A 21,944-nucleotide genomic window follows, 5' to 3' on the forward strand; every position below is an offset into this window, starting at 1 on the left:
ACACACAATGCGTCAAGAATGGCAACACAGAAGGAAGGAGACACTCCCATGATATTAATGACTAACCAGAACACAAAAATGTGATATCTGAACCATTCAATGGTGTCACAGAGGGTTTCACTGGGAGCTGCACTTACCACTCTTACCCACTCTTTTTGTTGTGTTCTTTTTCTCCTTCTCCATCCTCCTCCATGTTTCCAGAACTTCCTCCTCCTGGATTTGAACCTGTACAATGAGCTGACATGATTTATTTAGAAACACAAGCACTCACCTGTACACCATCTGAGTTGGTGTTGCAAACCCAAATGATTTTTCAGTTTTTCTACAGATCACTCACTGTACTGTAAATTTCAGTACAAGTACACTGTGTATCAATGGACACATTCCATTTCACACATTTCCATTTTTTTTAATAACCCAGGATCACACCCAAACCTGATTACATTCCAAATGTTAATATATACCTCAATATTTTACTTTGTCTGTTGGCATTCCTATTTTTTCCAAACAAACACCTTTTAGATGCTCACGCTAGAATAATAGGCAATGCCTGATAACAAAGAACAATACAAATTTACAATAGAAATTGATAGATACTTCAGAAACAAAATAGAATATACATACATCATGCCCAGGAACTGAACCCACAACTTCTCCTTTAAGGGCAGATATGCTAACCACTACACCACCACTTCTTGTTAGTTTTTTGGAAAAAATATCACACCTTTCTTTTTCTGCCGAGTTACACACTGGACAAAATAAAATTATACTATAGTTTGTAAAGTTATTCCACATATGAGGACCACTTCTACATTTATCTTCCACCTCAATCCTTTGATCTGTTCAAATCATACTGTATGATGTACAGTATCAACTGAGAAAGACCTCCTGACCAGGTTTGGAGGAAGCATAGTGGATAGCACACATGCCCATCAACCAAGAGGTCAGAGTTCAATTCCCATTTATGACCTTAAATGTTTCCTCTAAGAAAAACAAAATTATGTATTTGCCAATATTGTACGCTGCTGTTCGTCAGGTTTTCTATGATGCACACTTTGCTGCTTATGCTTTACTTGAGTCAACAGCAAAGTTATTCTAATTATTTCACTAAAGACTTAAATATTCAACATTTATATCTAAACTCTTGGTATTCAAAGTGAGAGGCTAAAAAATGCATTCTCTATAACATCTCTCACTAAGAGTTCTATAAACTAGAAACTTCTTGAGCCGGTAGAAGATGGAAGACAGTAGTCACCAAACAGGGTCTATTAAATTCATGTCATTACGTTTTCTCAATATTTAAAAAGCTCAGACTTGCACTTGAATTGATACAGTTTCCAGGATGAAATGCATGTGTGTGATAATACATACAGTACAGTGGCTCTATGCATTATTCTGCAGTGTGGTTCCATTCACATCCGTTTACAGTTCTTTCGGACTTTTTACATATATTTTCTGAAACTACAGCTCATCTTATACAAACTCTATACACAATAGCCACAAACACTCACACAGCCCAAAACATGTCACCCACCTGACAACAAAGTACACACTGCATTCACAACCATTCTCTTCTAAACAAAGGTTATTTTTTGCATTAGAACTGTACACGCAAACCATCACATGACTAGCTTGTCCTAAACATCAACTACACACTGATAGGATAAACACTGCAGTCCATTCTGCTGTTTCAGTGTGCGGTGGCATTGATGGTCAGTGCCATACTTACTATTGCAATCTATTGGTCAGGAGCAAACACAGGCTGCCTCTCCCTCTTTCAGGGTCTTTTTGCAATTCTGAAAATATACACATTTACTCATCTTCTTGTATTTCTTGTGAAATGTGCCATATCTAGACCTACATTTACCTTAAGTTTTGCTCTACCATTACTGTACCTGTTTTAATTTCCAAAACATTACATTATACCAGCCACTGTGAAATGTGACACATGGGGCCACACACGTTGACCTGCTTCTCTCATGTTCAGGTCATGGTTGATGACATGGTCAACTAGTGTTGCCTGTATCTCATTTCACACTCTTTACCTCCTTCAAAGAGCTCTTCCTCTTGCTATGTCTATGAACCCCACCCCACTTGCCTCCATGGTGCTACATAGGGTAGCAGGTAGTCACTGAAGCCTCTTCAGTTTCCTTTATGTTAAGCTGACTACTCACATGGAGTAACAATGTGGAAACTTATTGGTTGAACCCTATCTGACCAGCGTGTCTAATTCATCCATTGTGTGCCTTTTCCCCTTATACCATACGTGTACACTTCAAAGATACAATCTGTTGTGATAGCGGGGTTGTAGCAGCAGTAGCCATAGCCTAGTGGTCAAAATACTGTCAAAATACTTGGCAATGTATGGTTTTTCACTATTTCTCCATTAAATATATTTAATGTCATTTCTATATAAGCACACCACACATGAGAGCACACATTCCATTTTACAGTTTGTAGTTTGCAGTTTGGGAACAGGCCAGGATCACAGCCAATCTATTTAAAATCCAAGTGATAAGCACCTACCAGTTACTTGGTGTCCAAAGGATTACAATGATACTTTCACACTGACACCTCATACCTGCTCCTGCTGATATATTAGGCTCCACTCACTGATAATGTAGACAATAATAAATATAAACAGAAACAGGTTTTACATGGCTGGGAACTGAACCCATTACCACTGCATTAAGGGCATGTACCCTACTCACTACACCATAGCTTGGTGCTGTTTTGCTTGGAATACTTTACAACTTTCAAAATTTGGTCAATCATAAAATGGCCTCCATCTGCACCCAAATAGACTAAAAATGAGGAAAGAACTCAACACAAATATGAGGTAAAGTTAAACAATTAGCTGCCACTTCAATCTCTTGTTCTTTATTCAAGTACGGTAGTCTGATGTACTGTATCAACTCAGACACAAACTCAGGCCAGTTTTGGTAGTGTAGTGGTTAACATAAATGGTTATCAACCAGGAAGCGTGAGTTCAATTCCAATGTAAGACAGACAAATTTCTCTTTAATAACAAATATCCACAAATGTACGTTCCATTTAGTCCACACCAAGCCTGGTACTTTTTCCCATGATACACACTTAGCTGTGTAAACATCACTTGAAAAAGCCTCATTCTACACTCATGGCTCAATGACTTCCACAATCGCAATGTGATTCTCGTTAGCTCAAAGCAAAAGAAGACCATCCACATTTATCAGCACAATCATGATATTCACAGTGAGCAGCCAGCAGAACCAATCATCAAGAATATCTCTTATAGTTCAAAAAGCAGAGTAGACCACAATACGTGCAGATGGAGTCCTTGAGATGTTAAGTATGAAGCTGATGGGATCATTGATGTACTACAGTAGAACTTGAAAGGGTTTGCTGTTTAATTTAACTGTCATAAATTAGAAATCCTTTTTCTGACCCTACTTATCCAGAAACAGGGATTCAGAGAAGATGGGAACAAGGAACAATGACTGAACAAGACATCAGCCATTCCAAATGAGGACAAATACATCAAAAAGAATAATTTAGCATCAACAGTTCAACGAATCTGCATGTCTGTGGACTGTGAGAAGAAACCAGAGAATCTGGAGAAAACCGACACAGGGAAAACATGCAAACTCCACAAAGGGCACAACCAGTATTTGAATCTCACCACTGGATGGATTTCAAAATCCCGCTGTTACCAAAATAGCCTTTCCTTTTCCTCTCTCCTCTCCGACACCATCGCTTGCCTCAATGGTGCTCCATTGTGTAGCAGTCAACTAAATACTGTATAAAGAAGCCTCTTCAGTTTCCTTTATATTCAGTGGACTGCTCAAGTGGAGTAACAATGTGGAAATTTATTGGTTGAACCCTATCGGACAAGCGTGTCTACTTCATCCATTGTGTGCCTTTTCCCCTTATACTGTATATGTACACTCCAAAGGTACAATTTGTTGTGATAGTGGGGTTGTAGCAACAGTTCCTGTAGCCTAGTGGTCAAAATACTGTAAAAATGGTTGGCCATGTACATTATGACCCTGGAGGTCATGGGATCAATCCCCTCTTCTGACACTTGATGGTTAATTCTTTTTTATTTCAGTCTAATGCCTCATACTGTATTTGATTGATATCAGGAAAAGAACTCCTCAATGAGGATCAGAAAGGGAGAATATGGTGGAACGTCTACAACAGAGAAGGCTGAGTGTTCCAGGAAGCAAACCTCAACGTCTACCGCCCCATAAAAACTTACATTGACAAGTGTGTCTGTTTCATCCATGATGTGCCTTTTCCCCTTATACTGTATATGTACACTCTAAAGATACACTCTGTTGCGATAGTGGACTTGTAGCAGCTGTAGCCTAGTAGGCAAGTTACTGTAAATAGTTGGCCATGTACATTATGACCCTGGAAGTCATGGGTTCAATCCCCTCTTCTGACACTTGATGGATAATTCTTTTTTATTTCAGTCTAATGCCTCCTACTGTATTTGATTGATATCAGGAAAAGAGGGAGAATATGGTGGAACGCCTACAACAGAGAAACCTCAACATCTGCCGCCCCTTGAAAAGTTGCATTGAAAGGCGTGTCTAATTCATCCATCCCCCACATATACTGTATATATATGCATACTCTGGCGGTACAATGTGTAGTGTGTAGTGCGCTAGTGGTAGCTTAGCAGTCAGATCACTGTCAATTTTTGGAAATGTACATTATAAACCTGGAGGTCATGGGTTCAGTCCCTCCTCTCGTCACCTTAACATATTTTGTTCATTAATTCAGTCTCATGCCTCTAACTGTAAATATGATACAATTTTTACATTGGATAGCATTGGTAGAGAAGTGTGGAGAAAATATCTGCAGTATTTGCTCAGTGGAGCTCTGTGTTAAGTTTCCTGATTTCCAAATGTACTGTAAGCATTATGTAACTTAGCATTATGAAAATATAATATGAGAGCTGATCATGAAATTTGTGCTTAGAAATTGAACACTACATGATGTGTTGAGCAGAAAGTATTTAAGGGATTACTGCAGAGAACAAACTGCTGGATGTGCATTAAGGGTTTTGTGCCACTGGCTTAGGAAACAGACCACTGAGCTCTAACTATTGACAATTGTGTGCCAATATGTAGTACCAGTGAGTGTGCAAATAAGAACAACTGCAACATCCAAACAAACTGTTCAGGAAACAGCTACAGCCATGCAGACATAGACAGCAAATAAAGAAAAATATATGCACAGTTTACATAAAAAGGAAACACATTTTAAGTTAAAAGTTATGCAGCATTTAGTGCCTGTTTGGCCACAGAATTAGTCCCATGAAAACTTACATTGACAAGCATGTTTACTTCATCCATAATGTGGCTTTGCCCCAGATATATATATATATATATATATATATATATATATATATATATATATATATATATATACACACATACCCTGATGGTACAACCTATTAAAAAACACTTTCATTGTCCAACACAACTGTGGAGCGAGTCTCTTGTCTCTGCTTACCCTCCTCTGCTCTTCCAGGCCTCAAGGAGTGACTCCTCCTGGACTTGAACCTGTTGGATGAGATTGCATGACCATTTCCCTGTACACCACCTAAGCTGGACACCATGATTTTTCACTATTTCTCCATCTCTATTATGCATACTTAATGTAATTTGAAGAGAAGCACATCACTCATGAAAGCAAACAGTACATGTCTCAGTTTTCATGTCACATTTTGATAATAGTCAAGGATCACAGAGATTCTACTGAAAATCCAAGTGATACAAAATTAGTCTTTAGTTACCTAGTGTCTAAAAGATTACAATGATATGATGAAACGTCAGACCTGCTCCACAAATAACAATATGCAGTTCCTGATAGAACATGGCATTACTCACTGATAATATAGACAATCAAGAAAACGTCTTAAACAAAAACAAGTTTTAACATCATGGATGGGAATCGACCCCATTACCACTACTTTAAGGGCAGGTATTCTACCAACTACATCATATCTCAATGCTGGTTTGGGTGGGGATATTTCACACATTTCTGTTTTTTGTCAAACACAGAAAGGCCTCCATCTGCCCTCAAACAGACTGAAAGAGAGTTGAGTAAGAACTTAACACAAATATGAGGTAAAGTTCAACAATTAGCATCCACCTCAATCTCTTCTTGTTCTTTGTTCAAATACCACAGGATCAACTGAGACAGTAGCCCAGACCAGGTATGGTAGTGTAGTGGGTAGGATACACGTCTCTCAACCAGAAAGTGTAAGTTCAATTCCTATCCACGACTGACAAATTTTTCATAAATAGAAAATGACCTTACATCTACCTGTCATTACTCCATGCCACTTCTTCTGGGATTTTCCATGACTGTAACAATATTTCTTAAGGACAGTCTAAGGTTCCTCAAGGATTTTCAAGAAATGGGCAGACCATGCACAATCCTACAGGGCTCTCAACATCAATGTGATTTGATTTTATGTAACCAGAGCCATCTGTATGAAAGTCATCTCTGCCAGTACCAGACCACACTTCCCTATTTTGGAATGAGATCTTCAATTTTACAGGCAAATCCTCAATTACAAAATAGTTCATATTTAGTGACAAAACAAAGCTATATGCACTATTATAAAAATAATAATGGGCTTGAACGCATTTCATTATTGAGGTGTGCAATTGTCCCTCTTTACCACTAGAACTACCACACAATTCTCCAGTATAATAGCTGCCAAACCAACAGCAAGTGGCATCTGTTCTCACTAATGGCCCATCATCGAGGCATCCTCATAACACAACTGCCATCAACTACACCAAGAACGCTTAGAAAAAAATGTTCGCCTAAACCAACCACACGATGCATTTCCAGGAAAATACTGCGTATTCATTCGAAAAATACTTTGCTAAATTTCACCAATGAACAGTAAGGGTGAAAAACTCAAATGTCATTTTTATTTTAATATTTATTATTATGGTGTTAAGGTACATGCTTTGTGCAGCGCTCAGAATGGGTCTATCCATGCAAATGAAGGGATGGATAGGCCACATAAATAGCACCACTAACCAATTATTTGGAATAAAAACTAAGAAGGGGGTGGTGCTCTGGACAGGAATAGAGAGACAGGATCATGATTAGCATGTACAGTGAGGTGTGAAATGGAAGGACGAAGTTCAGGGAAGCTCAAGGAAGACACAAAGCTCGAAGGTTAGTACTCAGTGTAAAGCTCCAGTGATGGTGCCAGGTGCTGTGGTTGTGAGTGTAGACATTTGTTCACTAGAAGCAAAAAAGGGAGGAAGAGAAAAGTAGACACAGAAACAATAATACTTGCCTAATGGTAAAAATAAAAAACAAAATCTATAAACATTGTATAAAGAAAAGTTCTTAGTTACACAGCACTTCTGATACATCTGATTAGCAGCACTACAACTAGCACCCTCTCTCTTATCAAACATCCCAGGCAAAGCTACAAAATAGAGCTAGTTTACAAATAAGAAGTCTTATTCTATGAACCAGATATTTACCATAGTTTTATTCTGTATAACTATTTGTAACTTTGAGATAATACTCAAGAGATAGGTCTGTTTGAAGACCATACCATTTATCTGTTCTTTGATTAGAGTAATGAAAATGCTTTATAGCTGTGCAATGTAAATGAACCCAACTTGTAAAAGAGGCTGCTCTGTTGAGACAAGTGAGTCTGCCATGCTGCACTAAACAAGACCACAAAGTGGCACCATTTTTTAAAGTAACACAAGAACATTCATCTTTGGATTCATTTTGAACAGCAGCTCATGACTATTCTTTATTTATGGAGCATTTCCCCTAACATAACCAATCATGGAATCCCAAGAGGTTTATTTTCTCCATGAATCCTGTTCACTTCTGTTAACTGAAGTTTTGGTCTACCCTGTTCATAGGTTAAGAGATTACAGTTACTATGTAGGTGGGACTTCGTATTACCATAACATTCATCCCTCCATTTTTCCATCCATTCCTCTTCCAAACATAAGCTTCCTAAGCTTTTCCAGGGCAGGGTCACAGGGCAGCTGCAGCCTGTTGCAGAAAGCAAACGGCTCAAAGCAGGACAAGGTGCCTGTCCATCACAGGACAGATACGCATAAACCCAAACACAGAGTCAAACCTGATACAATATACAATACCATACATAAAACACCACATATATGTTTGTGCTCGAAACTTTAAGAAGGAGAAACCACCACCCCAATTTAATGTAAGAATATCACAATGCTCTACACTCCAAGTGGGAGCTCCTCATCCGTGCTAAATTAAGAAATCAAACTTACAGACAACTTACTTCTGGCACAAAATTGTGTCCTACTTTTCTCTGCTTTGAAAATAATCTGGTTCTAAAAAAAATTGAGTTCAATTTTTACAAAATTTGATCATTTATTTCCATTGTTTTTCACATTTTTCTGTCTGTCTGGTGATCTCCCATTATCTTCCTGGCTCCAATGACCATGTCCGGACATGCCATCCAGATAGAGTGGGTATGAAAAGTGTGATATCATTGTGCCCATTGTTCCTCAAAAGGAGTCTGAAGAAAATTATTAGCTCCTGAAAATCTCCTCAGAATTGCAGATTCACTCAAGACTAACATTTCTTTACTAAGCTGTTTTTGGAGCCAAATCTTCTTATATACATCTCATATTGCATTTTTAGTACAATATGTTTATACTTATTCTGTTTGTTTGGCATCAGCAATGTATTGTTTGTACTCACTAGTGATGAGTGAATCTGGCTGAATTGTTTTTTTTTTTCTCAAGTTCAGTGAAATTGGGGAAATGTTTGGGAACTTTGCAGAATTCTGTCAAATGCAATGAAGTCAGTGGGCAAGAAGAAATTGAACTTGAGTGGATTATGAAAGTGCAATAGTCTTTTAAGAGTTTCTGAACTCTACAGAAGCGTTTGCAAACTATTCTGGACCAAAAATGTGACCTGAGTTGTGAGGCTGCAGTGTCAACCATTCCGCCACCAGGCACGCCTAGAGATAAAATTGATAGAATTTAATTTCAGAAGAGGAAAAGTTTGTGAGGGCACGAAGAAAGAATTCACTAAGATATGTCCACAACAGATTTGTTAACAGGTACTCACCTCTCTCAAACTTAAACATTCAGTTTGTTGGGTTTTCCCCCTTATAGACTTGCTCGCTCACTACTGCTGCTGCTACCAAATAGGCACCACACTAAAGGTTGTGGAAATTTCACTTCTTCCTGATTGATCAACTGAACAGCACTCTGGGTAATACTATTAAAGGGGTAGCCATACATATTCAACACAGCTCACATACAAGTCCATACAAAAAGACACAACCTTCAAGACGCAAATACACCAACACATTTCCAGTTTCCCTGTGATTGCATGTTTTGTGTTTCCAGTCATTTTTAGTGTATTCTCAGGATTCTCAAATTAATGTACTATTTCTGCATTATATTTACCCTGTACGGTTAGGTCCATAAATATCTGGACAGAGACAACTTTTTTTCTAATTTTGGTTCTGTACATTACCACAATGAATTTTAAATGAAACAACTCAGTTGCAGTTGAAGTGCAGACTTTCAGCTTTAATTCAGTGGGGTGAACAAAACGATTGCATAAAAATGTGAGGCAACTAAAGCATTTTTTTAACACAATCCCTTCATTTCAGGGGCTAAGAAGTAATTGGACAAATTAAATAACTGGAAATAAAATGTTCATTTCTAATACTTGGTTAAAAACCCCTTGCTGGCAATGACAGCCTGAAGTCTTGAACTCATGGACATCACCAGATGCTGGGTTTCCTCCTTTTTAATGCTCTGCCAGGCCTTTACTGCAGCGGCTTTCAGTTGCTGTTTGTTTGAGGGCCTTTCTGTCTGAAGTTTAGTCTTCAACAAGTGAAATGCATGCTCAATTGGGTTAAGATCGGGTGACTGACTTGGCCATTCAAGAAGTTTCCACTTCTTTGCTTTAATAAACTCCTGGGTTGCTTTGGCTGTATGTTTTGGGTCATTGTCCATCTGTATCATGAAACGCCGCCCAATCAATTTGACTGCATTTAGCTGGATTTGAGCAGACAGTATGTCTCTGAACACCTCAGAATTTCATTCGGCTGCTTCTGTCCTGTGTCACATCATCAATAAACACTAGTGTCCCAGTGCCACTGGCAGCCATGCATGCCCAAGCCATCACACTGCCTCCACCGTGTTTTACAGATGATGTGGTATGCTTTGGATAATGAGCTGTTCCACACCTTCTCCATACTTTTTTCTTGCCATCATTCTGGTAGAGGTTGATCTAGGTTTCATCTGTCCAAAGAATGTTTTTCCAGAACTGTGCTGGCTTTTTTAGATGTTCTTTAGCAAAGTCCAATCTAGCCTTTCTATTCTTGAGGCTTATGAGTGGCTTGCACCTTGCAGTGCACCCTCTGTATTTACTTTCATGCAGTCTTCTCTTTATGGTAGATTTGGATATCGATATGCCTACCCCCTGGAGAGTGTTGTTCACTTGGTTGGCTGTTGTGAAGGGGTTTCTCTTCACCATGGAAATGATTCTGCGATCATCCACCACTGTTGTCTTCCGAGGACGTCCAGGTCTTTTTGCGTTGCTGAGTTCACCAGTGCTTTCTTTCTCAGGATGTACCAAACTGTAGATTTTGCCACTCGTAATATTGTAGCAATTTCTAGGATGGGTTTTTTCTGTTTTCGCAGCTCAAGGATGGCTTCTTTCACCTGCATGGAGAGCTCCTTTGACCGCATGTTGTCTGTTCACAGCAAAATCTTCCACATGCAAGCACCACACCTCAAAGCAACTCCAAGCCTTTTATCTGCTTAATTGATAATGACATAACGACGGACTTGCCCACACCTGCCCATGAAATAGCCTTTGAGTCAATTGTCCAATTACTTTTGAGCCCCTGAAATGAAGGGATTGTGTTAAAAAAATGCTTTAGTTGCCTCACATTTTTATGCAATCGTTTTGTTCACCTGACTGAATTAAAGCTGAAAGTCTGCACTTCAACTGCATCTGAGTTGTTTCATTTAAAATTCATTGTGGTAATGTACAGAACCAAAATTAGAAAAAAGTTGTCTCTGTCCAAATATTTATGGACCTAACTGTATTTACTCAATTATTAGGATACTAAAGGGGCTGTCCCATCTAACATCAACATTGGCTGCTAAAGATTTGTTATATCACAATGGGGTATTAGGAGATAAAAGTGAGTCTAAGCCCACCACACAGAGATCTTCAAGGAAATTATCTGTGTCTATCCAAACCAGAAGCCCTGGATGACAAGAGAGGTTCAGCGGCTGCTAAAGGAAAGGAACACTGCCTTTAGGTGTAGTGACAAGGCTCTCTACATCATGACATGGTCCAACCTGAAGAGAGGCATCAGAAAGGCTAAGAGGGACTACAGGAGAAGGATTGAGGAGCACCTGGACAGTAATAACAGCAGGCAGGTTTGGCAGGGAGTCCAGCACTTCACCAACTACAGGACCAGTCATGGAGCTGGTGAAGGTGATGCCTCAATGGCAGAAGAGCTGAACCACTTCTTTGCTCGCTTTGAGGTGGAACTACCAGAGGCAGCTGTTACACACGCAGCAGCAGCTCACAACAACATCACTCCCCCCCCCCCCCCCCCTTAGGGTGGAGGAACACGAGGTGAGACGCTCGCTCCAGGCTGTCAATCCTAAGAAGGCAGCAGGTCCTGACGGTGTCCCTGGACGTGTGTTGAGGAGCTGTGCAGGGCAGCTGGCTGGGTCTTTACAAAGATCTTTAACCCATCACTATCCCAGGCCTCAGTTCCTCCCTGTCTGAAATCCTCCATCTTACTCCCTTTACCAAAAAATCATCCAGAACCTGCCTGAATGACTATTGGCCAGTAGCGCTCACCCCGGTGTTGAAGAAGTGTTTTGACAGACTGGTCATATCATGTCCTTCATCCATCCCACCATTGATGCACACCAGTTTGCTTACAGGGCTAACAGGTCTACTGAGGACGCTGTTGCTGCTGCTCTCCATGCTACCCTGTCCCATCTGGAGCACCAGGGGAGCTACGCACGTCTCCTCTTTATTGATTTTAGCTCTGTTTTTAACACCATCCTCCCTGACAGATTGGTATTCAAGCTGCTAGCCCTGGGACTCCCATATTCCACCTGTATATGGATTAAAGACTTCCTGACAGACCGCACACAAAGCGTTAGGGTGGACCCTCACATCTCCTCAGCCATCAGCATCAGCACCGGCTCTCCTCAGGGCTGGGTGCTGAGCCCCCTGCGCTTCACGCTGTACACACATGACTGCGCCCCCACCCACCACAGCAACACCATCATCAAATTTGCAGACAACACCACTGTGGTGGGGCTCATCTCTGGGGAGGATGAGTCCACCTACAGGGACGAAGTGGAGCGGCTGACAACATGGTGCACTGACAACAACCTGCTCCTGAACACAATTAAGACCAAGGAGCTCGTTGTGGACTTCAGGAAAAAGAAAACGAACATCAAACCATTCTACATCAGAGGGGACTGTGTGGAGAGGGTGTCAGACTTCCGCTTCCTGGGAGTCAACATCATGGAAGACCTGTCCTGGGGTATGAACACAGCTGAGCTGCCGAAGAAGGCTCAGCATAGACTTTATTTCATGAGAGTCCTCAGGAAAAGTAACATCCGCCAAAAACTGCTGGTGTCCTTCTATCGCTGCTCCATTGAGAGTATCCTGTGCTACTGCCTCTGTGTGGGGTTTTCCAGATGCACAACAGCGCAGAGGAAGACACTTCAGCAGATCGTAAAGACGGCCCAGCAGATCATCGGCTGCTCTTTACCCTCTCTGGATGAACTGCACAGCTCTCGCTGCCTCAGGAAAGCAGAAAACATCTTAAAAGACTCCTCACACTCCACTCATGACATGTTCCAATTGTTGCCATCAGGCAAAAGATATAGGAGCATCAAAACAAAGACTAATAGACTGAATAACAGTTTCTACCCTGTTGCTATTAGGGCACTGAATGCCACCTAATCACCTCCAATGCAGCAGTGCAATAGATGACATCTTGTGCAATAGTGTTCATGTGCAATTAAGGTCTAATGTTGAATGTTTGTGTTCTACCTTATTTCTTCTTATCCTTTCTTATCCTTTTGTAATTATATTTATTTATATTTTGACACTGCAGGGACAGCACCTAATTTCATTGTATTTGTTACAATGACAATAAAGATATTCTGATTCTGATTATTTTGTAAACAAGGTCACTGGTGAACATGGTATATTCACTGCAAGAAACACTTTGGAAAATTTCTCTGATCAACACCAGTGCTTACAAACAGTAATGCTGGTCACTGAAACACTTGCACTGACCATTTACGACTACATGGACAAAGCAAGAAATTACAGGTTTTAGAACAATTTGACACATTTTATCTCTGCCGAGATAAATGACTTTTTTTCTTCTGTGCTGTTGAGTTTAATTACATAACATATCCGGGGCTACTGATGTTGGAGGAATGAATAAAATTATCCTTTTAGACTCTCAAGAAGAATCATTTGATATTGTAAATGTAGTTACCTCAATTTACTGCTCCTCCATGCCTCAGCAACTGACTCGTCCTGAATTTGAACCTGTAGGATGACATCACATGAATTACTGACTCACAACTAGCACTAACTTTACAACATCTGTCCTATGAATTTTCCCCATTTCTGCAACAGATATGGATTATTAGTCTGACAATGGCTCTGAGGATTTCATCCACGTACCAAAAAGCAGTACAGGTACTGTTATCTAGACTATCACTGACCCACTGCCAAACGGGTCATGCTGGATGATGTTGCAGGCTTGATAATGCTCACCATGGCATCTCTAGACTCTTTCATGTTTCTCTGTATGAACCTTCTCTCATCTGTGAAGTGAATGGGGAGCCAAAGGCAGAGTGGTCAATTGTGGGTAATACTATTAAAGGGCTAGGCGTTCATATTCAACACAGCTCACATATATGTCTATACAAAACACACCACCTTTAAGATACAAATACACCAGCACAGTTCCAATTTTCCTTCGATTGCATATTTAGTGTTTACAAATTATTGCAAGTTTTCCAGTCAGTTTTAGTGTACTATTAGGATACTTGATTTAGTGTACAATTTGTACACTATATTTACAATATATTTAGTGAACTATTAGGATACTTGAGGGGCTGTCCCATCCAACATAGCAACACTGGCTGCTAAACTTCTGTGATAGCACACCACACTGGCGCAATAGAAGATGGCCGCACAATGAATTTTCAGGAAATTACTCTGCAAACAAGGTCACCGGCGAACATGGCATTTTTGTTGTGAGAAACACTTTGGCGAATTTGTCCGATCAACACCAGTGATCACAAACAGTAATACTAGTCACCCAAGCACTTGCACTGACCGTTTATTACCACACAGACAACACAAACAATTGCAGGTTTCATAACAAGGTGGCACATTTTACCTATGCAGAAAAAAAAAAAGATTTTTCTTTCTTCCATGCTGTTGAGTTTAATTGCATAGCATACCTGGGTCTAGTGATGTCGGAGGAATGAATAAAATGATCCTTTTTGTACTCTCACGAAGAAGCATTTGATATGTGTGGTTACCTCAATTTATTGCTCCTCCATGATTCAGAAACCCATAGGGTGACATCACAGAATTTTTACCACTGACCACTACACCATCTGTCCGAGTGTGGCAACACAAAATGAATTTTCCATATTTCTCCCACAGCTACAGTTCCTTGTTATTTTCACAGAAACGCACCATAGAGCAATGGACACATACCAATTTCAAAATGTCCAATTTTTAAAGCCCAGAATCACAACTACATCTGTTGAAAGTCCAGATTTCAACACATTGCTCTATATTTACCTTGTCACCAGGATATTGAAATGTTTTCATACTGACACCTTGTAGCTGCTCCCCAAATAACAATGGGAAATACCTGAGAAAATATAATTCTGCAATTATGCATTATGAAATATTTCATAATGGTAAAAATTAATACATCATGGTCAGGATTTAAACCCAAAACTTTTCTTTTCAGGGCAATTATGCTAACCAGTACATCACGATTTCTGTAGAAACAATACACATCTTTCTAATTATTCTAAGTCAAACAATTTCTCCAAAACAGAGTAAAAGTGAGTTTTAGAACTCAATCCACATATGAGGCACAGTTCCATTATTTCCTTTCACCTCTATCTCTTGCTCTTTGTTCAGATAATACAGTCTGATATACAGTATCAACTGAGAAAGACCTGTAGACCAGGCTTACTGGTGGTGTAGCGGTTAGCATGCATGCCTCTCAACCAATATGTTACAGTTCAATTCCCATTTATCATTTATGGTGCCCTCCACCTGCTCCCAAAAAATAATGAAAAGTGACTTTTACAACTTTATATATTATATATATATATATATATATATATATATATATATATATATATATATATATATATATATATATATATATATGTATATATATATATATATAAGGTAACATTACATTATTACCTTCCATCTCAGTGTAATACTCTTTGTTCTAATTATACAGTATAATGTACAGTATCACCTGAGAAAGAGGTGCTGCCCAGTTTTAACGGTAGCATAGTGGATAGGATACCCGTCTATGAACCAACACCTTTGAGTTCAATTTCTACAGATGATCAACAATTTCTTCTTTCCTTAAATTAAACAAAATAAAAAAAACTCATCCATATTTGTCAATCCTCCATAACCATTTAGGTTTTCTGTGTCTAATTTGATTATGCTTTGTTTTCCAGTCAAGGCTTAGTCAATTCCACAAACAAAATATGTTCATTACCTCATTAAAGGCTTCACCAATCCACATTTAATTATCATATACAGTATTAGAAGACAACATTTCAGCAGTTGATCAAGAAATAGAACTCTTATAACCTTATTCCATCCTCCTGTGCATGATTTTGACTTCTTCAGTGTTTACTTTCACAACTCCATATTCACAAAGAAGTCAGTTTACAGTAAATAGCATAGTGGAAAGGGAGCACAGTTGTTAATTCTGGGGCCAGGGTTCAGTTTTTGCATGTGAGAAAGCAGAAAAAACATTATTAACTGTAATGATTATAAGTATCCATCTATCCATCCATTATCCAACCTGCTATATCCTAACTGCAGGGTTGTGGAGGTCTGCTGGAGCCAATCCCAGCCAACACAGGGCGCAAGGCAGGAAGCAGATCCCAGGCAGGGGCTAGCCCACCACAGATGAGTATAAGTATTTAACTCACAAAATACCAATGACTGTATTTTGAATTAATCATGCTGCAGAGAACTATATGATTTTATACTTCTATATGATTTGATCTGCATTTAGGTAGGAAAGGAATTGTGTTTATGCACAGAATATGAGACTGATTTAATTCTTCTATGTGAAAGTGCTAACCTCTTGATATTAACAGAACACCCTGTGATATTATAAATAAATGTTATCGTTTTCTTCACTCTTGCTTAAAAATATAAGACAAAATTGTCATTTATGAATTAATAAATAAGGATTATTAATCTAATCAAACAAATATAATCTAATGAAGATATTAAAGTTATAAGAGTGTAATCTCTTTATATCTAATGCAATGAACTTTAAGAAAACTACTTAAAATGGTTTTGTGTGTGTGTACTGAGAGGTCACAGTCTTTAGATACTGTAGGCGCCTGGTACTGCTTTGTTTTTCTGTACTCCTAAATGTCATAAATTAAAGATGTAACCCTAATTTATGTATGACTTCAAAATGAACTATTATGTTTTTTTCTGTTCTCTCTTTGGCTAATGAATAAGCTACAGTAGGTAATATAAAGAGGAATTTTTTCTTTTAAGCAAGACTGTCTGTTCTGACCAGCCAGTGGCACTGAGCTCTCCAGTCTCTTCGGAGGTATGGGGGGGCAGTCTCACAATCTCTCTAACTCACCAAGAATAAAGAAATTGCTTTTAATTTTAAATTGGTGTTTATCTCGTCATTTTCTGACTTCAGCGCTCACACATGCTAGAAAAACAGGAGCTTTTCATTTATCTTATTAAGATTGTAATAAAGTAAGATTTTCCCCCAAATTCAAAAGAGAATACAATTTCACAAGATGTTGCTCTTTTCTGGGCTTTTCTCTCACGCACTCTTCTCTCTGGTCACTTCTACAACTGTACAGTCTGTCTCCTGTTGGATGATCCCATGCTCTGCCACCATCCATACCTCCTTCTTCTTCTTTCGGCTGCTCCCGTTAGAGGTCGCCACAGCGGATCATCCTTTTTCCATATCTTCCTATGCTCTGCATCTTGTTCTGTTACACCCACCACCTGCATGTCCTCTCTCACCACATCCATAAACCTTCGCTTAGGCCTTCCTTTTTTCCTTTTGCCTGGCAGCTCTATCTTTAACATCCTTCTCCCAATATACTCAGCATCTCTCCTCTGCACATGTCCAAACCAATGCAATTTTGCCTCTCTGACTTTGTCTCCCAACTGTCCAACCTGAGCTGACCCTCTAATGTCCTCATTTCTAATCCTGTCCATCCTCATCACACCCAGAGCAAATCTTGACATCTTTAACTCTGCCACCTCCAGCTCTGCCTCCTTCTTCTGGTCAGTGCCACCGTCTCCAACCCATATAACATAGCTGGTCTTACTACCGTCCTGTAGACCTTACCTTTCACTCTTGCTGATACCCGTCTGTCACAAATTACTCCTGACACTCTTCTCCACCCATTCTACCCTTCCTGCACTCTCTTCTTCACCTCTCTTCCACAATCCCCATTACTCTGTACTGCTGATCCCCATCCACCTTCGCCAACTCTACTACTTGCATCCTCACCATTCCACTGACCTCCCTCTCATTTACACACACATATTCTGTCTTGTTCCTACTGACCTTCATTCTCTCCTCTCTAGAGCATATCTCCACCTCTTCAGGGTCTCCTCAACCTGCTCCCTACTATCACTACAGATCACAATGTCATCATCAAACATCATAGTCCATGAGGGACTCCTGTCTAATCTCATCTGTCAACCTGTCCATCACCATTGCAAATAAGAAAGCGCTCAGAGCTGATTCCTGATGTAATCCCACCTTCACGTTGAATGCATCCATCACTCCTATCACAGACCTCACCACTGTCACAATTCATTAGTACCCCTCTTACATACTTCTCTGCCACTCCCGACTTCCTCAAACAATACCACAGCTCCTCTCGAGGCACCCTGTCATATGCTTTCTCTAAGTCCACAAAGACACAATGCAACTCCTTCTGTCCTTCTCTATACTTCTCCATCAACACCCTCAGAGCAAACATCGCATCTGTGGTGTTCTTTCCTGGCATGAAAACCTTACTGCTGCTCGCTTATCATCACCTCCCTTCTCAACGTGGCTTCCACTACTCTTTCCCATAACTTCATGCCGTGGCTCATCAATTTTAACGCCCTGTAGTTACTACAGCTCTGCACATCCCCCTTATTCTTAAAAATTGGTACCACCATCCATGCCTCATGAATGTAATCTTTGGGTAAGTCAATAATTTACAAGTGTTTCCTGAAAACAATCCTTAACCCTGGTTATCCAGAATAGAAATGCAGAGAAACTGTGCACCTGTCATGTGAATCTCACCACTGAACCGATTCCAAATTCCCATTGTTACAAAAGTGGCATTATCTTTCATTATCTCCACACTCCTCCACCCAATCAGCAGTCACTAAGAGTTCCTTAAGTTGGACACCTCTTGCGCCCACAAAAGTTGGCAAACAGTGATCACCAGAATAAGCATATTACATTAACGTCATTACATTTTCTCAAGCTTTGAAAAGCTAAGATTTACAATTGAAATGATATCATTTCCAGAATGAAATGCATGTGTATGATAACACGTAGAGTACAGTGTCATTATTCTGCAGTGCAGCTCGATTCACATTCTTTTACAGTTCTTTCTGACTGCTTACACTTGATTTCTGAAACTACAGCTCATTTTATCCAAACTCTATTCACAATACCCATGTAGCGGGGCCACATAGTTAGTGTTGTAAATGTCAGTTCTGAGTGCGTCTCGTTTCATTGTCCCGTTTACTGTTTATGTGTATCAGTTAATGCCGTCCCCGTAAAGGGGGACGGATGATGGAAGGAGACCACAGCCGCAAACCTGGAAAACACCTGTTCACGATTAATCAATTACTGCCGTCACAGGACTATTTAAGCCAGCAGGAGGAGAAGGAGAGGAGAGGAGAGAAGGAGATTTTTTTTCACATTCACGACCACGAGCCTTCTGTACCTGTTATATTCTACATCGCGCATGTCCATCCAGTTTGTTTATCTATCCGCCGGACTTGCTTCAAGAACCTCATCATGGGAGACCCCGGGGTCGGAATTAATCATCCACCACGCACCGAGGATTCACGGTGAGGCTGCTCCATTTTGTCCGGGGAAAATCAAACGACTCATTTTTCGCTAATTCAGTCAACCGCATTCAGGACAGTTTTTTATTACCGGACTCAAGTTCACATTCATTTCAGTATATCATTCAATTTTTGTTATTCGTGTTGTGTGTTTATATGTTACAAGGGCAAGGGAGGGTTTTTGTTGTATTTATATTTGGTGGTGTCTTGTTGTTGCTGGGGTGGAGGGATATTTATAGTTATATGTTTTCTATTTTTTGCATGTCTTGTTGTTTAATACATTTAATCAGTTTAATTTTACATCCTGCTTTTGTGTACTTATATTTACACCGTCGATTGTGGGGAAAAGTTTAATTGGTTAGACGTACGGCTTGATAGTTAGATTCAGTCTCAGTAAATTATCCAGGCTACAGGTCTTGGAGGTGTAGCTGCCGGCTGGGTAAGGGGTCGGCCGTTACACCCATACACACTCACACAATCCAAAACAAGTCAGACATCTCATGTAAATCACACACTTCATTCAAACCATACTAACTCTTCTAAAAATGGTATTTTATATCAAAACTCTACATCAGAACATCACATGAATAGCTAATTCTAAACACCAACTACACACTGATAGGAAAATGCAAAACAATGCAATGCATTTTGCTTTTCAGTGTGTAGTGAAATTGTTGGTATCCACGTTTAACTTTGCGGTCTGCTGCTTATGGATTAAATACAGGCCGCCACTCCCTATTTCCGAGTCTTTTTGCACTTCTGAAAAAACGCACATTTACTCATCTTTGTGTATTTTTTGTGAAATGTACTGTGGTACAGCGGGTCCGCGGCTACAACAAAATATAGCCAGGTTTTAAATCCATAAAGCCGTGTCAGTCTCCATGGGCATGTGATTAAGGCGCTGTGCCCACAGAGACAGGTGTATATATACGGGCCACCACAAGGGGAGAGAGGGAGAGATAAAAGATGTAAAAGAAAGAGAGGGAAACTAACGGGACGGATGATGGAAGTTAATAGATGGTGAAGGGCAGTCAGAGAGAGACGACTGGGCCACCTGTTTGGAGACAGCAGCTCGAGCTGAGGCTCCGGAAGGGAGCGCAGGCTGAGGTACTCTAGGGGCTGGTTTCCCCCCCACTGACTAAGCATGTAGAGTGGGGCGAGCGAGACGTAAGACCTCCCAGTGGATCCGAGGAGCGACTGCGTGAGTGTGTGAAGGAAGACGGGAGGTGTGCCAACCTCGGACGGTCTGGCTGGGCAGTGTGGCGGCAGCCAGGATGGGGGTTGGCAGAAAGGAGTTTGTGCTGCAGAGGCTCCGCTGGCAACGCCTGTGATGTGTGAGCCGGGGTGACAGAAGGTGGTGGGCTGCGATCGGGTGAAGAGAAACTGCATTTTAACCTTTTTTTTTTTTTATTATGGATTTTATCTCCACGTTTCATTGATTTTATGGATTTGTTTTATTTTTTAACACTGCACAATGGACATTTTTGGTTTTACTTTTGTTTTGGATTGTTTTTTTTAATAAAAGCACCTGAGCATTTTACACCATCCCCTGGCATCAATGAGATTTGTCCTCATTTATCAGCTTGTCTCAATCATAACTATCAACAGTGTTGGTTCAACAGACTCCCATGTGGGAAGAGGGAGTCTGTAGGGGACTGGCATCGTCACATGTACCATATCTAAATCTACAGGTACTATAAGTATTGAACTGCAGAGGCCACACTTACTGTACCCATCTTCATTTCCAAATTATTACATTATGTCAGCCACGGTAATGATGACCTGCTTCTCTCATGTTCAAGCCATGGTTGATGACATAGTCAACTAGTGTTGCCTGCATCTCATTTGAGACCCTTTGTCTCCTTCAACAAGACCTTCCTCTTGCTCTGTGTCTCTGCCTTCTCCTCTACTCCCTCAGTTGCCTCCATGGTGCTCCGTTGGGTAGCAGGTCGGCACAGAAGCTTCATCACTTGGTTTTGTATTCAGTTCACTGCTCAGGCTGAATAACAATGTGGAAACTCATTGGTTGAACCCTGCCTGACAGGTATGTCAAATTCCTCCATTGTGTGGCTTTGACCTACATATATATGTTACAGGCCAAGCCCAATTTTAGGACAAACTAATTTAAACTAATATATTACCAGCCAAACACAATTTTATGTCAAAATATGCATATGCATAATTATATATATGCACTACCACTCAAAAGTTTTACAACACCTCAGTATTTCTTCACATTTAATCATCTGAAATGCAATCAATGACCTAAAATGCTGAAAAGAGAAGCAGTAAACTGCCAGAGGTTTACATTTTAAATTTAGCTTTGCAAACACTTAAAATAAAAATATCAGATTATTACAAATGGGCCTTCTTCAGGGACCAACTAATAGGTTACTATCTAAAGATGTTCTGCAGCAATTAAAATAAATTAAGCCTTTCAAATTGAAGCAAACAATTTGCACAGATGTTTCAACTTCTGTTGATTACTTCAAGAACTTCTGTCTCTCTTAAAGCAGAGTTGGAACAGACGG

Source organism: Erpetoichthys calabaricus, chromosome 16, assembly GCF_900747795.2.
Source record: "Erpetoichthys calabaricus chromosome 16, fErpCal1.3, whole genome shotgun sequence".
Classification (NCBI taxonomy): domain Eukaryota; kingdom Metazoa; phylum Chordata; class Cladistia; order Polypteriformes; family Polypteridae; genus Erpetoichthys; species Erpetoichthys calabaricus.